The following is a 3,528-nucleotide window of genomic DNA, read 5'->3' on the forward strand; positions in this document are numbered from 1 at the left end:
TTGCACGTGTGTCTGTATGGCTTGACTTCTCTCAAGGGCTGACACCTCTGAAAGAAATGCCTTGTGCACGCAGAGCCTCCCAGTGGTTTTTGCCACTTGGTTTCTCAGAGGAGAGAATTCCCTCCTGGTGGAGGAGAAAACTAACATATTTTAGTATATCAAGGCACCAAGGGGCTTATTAATAACGTAATGTGGCTTCTAATTATTTTTTCTCGGGGTGGGAACAAGCCACGCTGGGCACTGTTCGCTGTGCAATGTGGGAGGAGGGTTATTAGGCTCTTTTTAGCTGCCTTTTTTTTCTTTTTTCTTTTTTTTTTTTTTTTTAAACAGCGTGGCTATTTTAAATTCGAGGTGCTGTTAACTCCTCAGCACAAACAAAGAGCAGAGCCACCAAGCTGGGTGCGAAGGGAGGTGTAACGGAGACCGCGGCCGGCGTGGTCCCTGGAGCGGGGGAGCGGGAGCATCCTGTGGATGCTGCTCCCCTGCGCGTGAAATAATTAGCCCGATTGTCGCTTCCTCATCAGTGGGAGGCTGGAGTGGCTCGGAAGCGGTGCCTTCATCTGGCCTTTTTGACGGCGGTCCATTAAATTGCTGTCAAGCTGCACGTCTCTCACGTAGGGGGCTGGGAAAGTCAAGTCGTCGCAGGCGCCGGGTGGGCAGAGCCGGGCGAGGGGAGGGGAGGGGGCTCGCAAGGGGGATGCTCCAGGAGGGAGGGAAGGGGCTCGCCGCTGCCTTTCCGTGTCCCGTCCCTTCTCTTTGCCATCGCTCCCGCTCGGGGGCTGTGCCTGGAAGAGCCCGGCTGGCGCGTTTTTTTTCAGGGCGGTAGCGGGTTCCACGTGTGCGTGCGATGCGAAGCGCAGAAACGTTCACGCGTGAAGGTGTCGGGGAATTGCAGTGAAAAAGAGCTGGAAAAGGGGATTGTAGGACTAATGTAGAACATGTGGTGTGGGGGAAGGTTTATACAAGGAGACAGTAAAAGTGCCTGAAGTGGGGAGGTGGCTGTTTTATCCGACTTGGTATAGAAGCAAATTTCCTTCCCTCTCGCGGTTTGTATTGTTTTGTTGCGTTTCTTGATTTTTTTTCTTCCTTCCCTCCCCTGTTCTGGTAAAGCACAGGGGCTCATCAGTGCTGACTTTCTGGCAGATATAAGCCACAAGTGATGAGCGCCTTCTAAATATCCTGATTAAGCCTGAAAGTCATCCCTGACCTTGACTTACCTGGATAGATATGGATAAGCAGTAATGAATATCCATTGAAATCCCCGATAGCTTCCCAGCACTGGTGAAAAGAAATGATGAACGAGGTCTTTGTGAAGCACTGAGCAAAACACTGGTTTCTGTTTCATCCCTGATACAAAGTTTCCCCGGAGACTTTTGTGATTTAGCTGGGTTTGGGCTCAGATTCCTGACAAAAAGTTCCTTGATGGATAACCTGGTGTTTTGGGAGGTGCTCCCACGTCTGTAAACAGATGCTTTCTCATGGTCCAAGAGGAACCTGGATCTTTCCTTTGGCAGAAAAAAAAATTGTGGGGAGATTCCCCAATTACAGGTGTTTAACTCCTGCAGCAGCCTTTGGAGGTGGCACGTATGTGCCAGCTCTGGGACTGTCACAGCTGTCTGGAGCCAGAGGCACATGAACAGTACCCAGTATTGTCCCCATCCTCTTGGAGTGCTGTTTAATGGCTTCAAATCCTCTTGGCTCTTTGAGATCCTTTATCCACTCTTAAAGGAAAGGTTTATTTATTTGGGTGTTATTCCTTCCTCCTCACTTTATCTCGTGTGTGGGGTTTGTTGCAAAACTAGACTTGCACCCATAGGTTGTGAGAGGAAGTGACACTGTTAGAGGGGAAACCAATATTTTTCTGGGTGCACTGCTCAGCTGCCTTGGTGTCCAAGTGTGGAAAACTGGCACTTGCTGCCAAAATCGATGGAAGGCAGGTTGCATAAAGGGAGTGAGTGTGAGGGCAGTGCCAGCCTGAGGAACGTGGAATATTTATGAAAAGAAGAAAAGAAAAAAAATATATTTTAGGCAGTTTTTCATCTCTTGCCTGCTGAGTCTGCTTTGGTGAGAAAAAGAGGAAGATGGTGGGTGGATCTTCTCTGCCATCTGGGTATCAGCACTGTAACTCTTCCTTGTGGTCTTAATTTGGTTTCTTGAGTTGTTGGATTTATCTTTTCCTGGAAGGGGAAGGGAATCCCATGTACATTGCAGGTTTATATGGATACCTCTCAGTTTGTTTACCCTTTCCAGATCTGCTCTGAGTCTCCATCCTCAGGTCCCACCTGCAGGCAGCTGGGACAGGCAGGCAGAGCTCTCCACCCAGACCATAATTAAGCTGGGGTTTATGGCTCTGCCACCAGCCACTCACTCCCTGCATTCCTTTCCCATGAGGTCTCTGGGCTCACCAGGTGGATGGAAGGGTGGGAGAGAAATCCCCTGCAGAGTCTTGCCTGTCCTGCCGGTGCTGGGAGGGCTCTCGGGGTGTCACACAGGGTGGCATGAAAGGCAGCTGGCTAATCTAAATTCCATTAGGCATCGTTAAGATCTGCCTCTCCTGGCTTTGTGCCCTGGCCTTTCCTGTGTGCAGCACCATGTGAGGAGCAATTCCGCAGGGATGGGAGAGGAGCAGGGATGCAGCCACGGGGAGAGGGATGCTGCCTCATTACATGCTCCATGGAATGTGTGGTCCAGGTGCATCCCCTGACACTAGAGCTGCCAAGTACTAAAAAACTTCCCAAGCTGCATTCCCAGTGCTGTAACCTCAGCAACTTCCTCTGAACTGAACCAGGAATTTGCTTTCAAAAGGATTTATGTTGGGAGAAAGTGATTCACCTGGGCAGCCTGGCAGCTGATTTGTCTGCATTTTGGTCATGCCATTCAAGTGACTTGGACAGGAATTTCTCTTCACTTGCCAAGTCATCCCTAAGTGTTGCCTCTGGATTTTATTTCCAGCTGTTTGGCATGCATACTCTTTACCACAAAAAAACCCCCAAACCAACAACCCAGCTTAAAATAGGTTTATGAGAAAAAGGGGATAAATTACTTGGATAACTGCTTTTAAATGCTGATGGTTCTGTGGTCCTCATGCCCTGTTTGTCTTCAGAAAAACAGTTCCATTTGCACGTGTATCAGCTAAAAATCTAGTCAAGGTGCTCTCCGGGTGAATATCTCTGTGCAGACCTGGTATTTTGGCGTCTGAATTGTGCTGCTGCAGGACCTGGACCAAAGCACTTGGCCACCCTCCAGCTTTTCACAGAATTGGTCAATCCACAGGAATGGGAAGTTGTGCTTGCCTTGACTTTTTTTTTTTTTTTTTTTAATTTGTTGTTGTTGTTGTAAGTGAGGAAACTGAGGCATGGAGACTCTCCAGGGAGCCTGGGCCAGCTGCTGGTTCCTTGCCTACTTTGCAGCCATCAGGATGTTCTTTCGGGCTGTGACTGTTGTCCCCTGTTTTGGGTGACACCAGGGTGAATTTGGGTCAGCATGGCTTAGCTGGGGCAGCTATGTCTCACCAGTGGGCAGCCATGG

The 3,528-nt window shown here is 49.3% G+C and overlaps 1 protein-coding gene across 4 annotated transcripts in view; it reads left to right on the plus strand.

The window, feature by feature from the left end:
- The window catches only part of PFKFB3 (6-phosphofructo-2-kinase/fructose-2,6-biphosphatase 3), a 20,182-nt gene that overhangs the window by 2,094 nt on the left and 14,560 nt on the right, over window positions 1-3,528 (plus strand). The window lies entirely within an intron of this gene.

The sequence above is a fragment of the Empidonax traillii genome, unplaced genomic scaffold, assembly GCF_003031625.1.
Source record: "Empidonax traillii isolate 1590-97213 ecotype Southwest subspecies unplaced genomic scaffold, ASM303162v1 scaffold980:size574330, whole genome shotgun sequence".
NCBI lineage: Eukaryota > Metazoa > Chordata > Aves > Passeriformes > Tyrannidae > Empidonax > Empidonax traillii.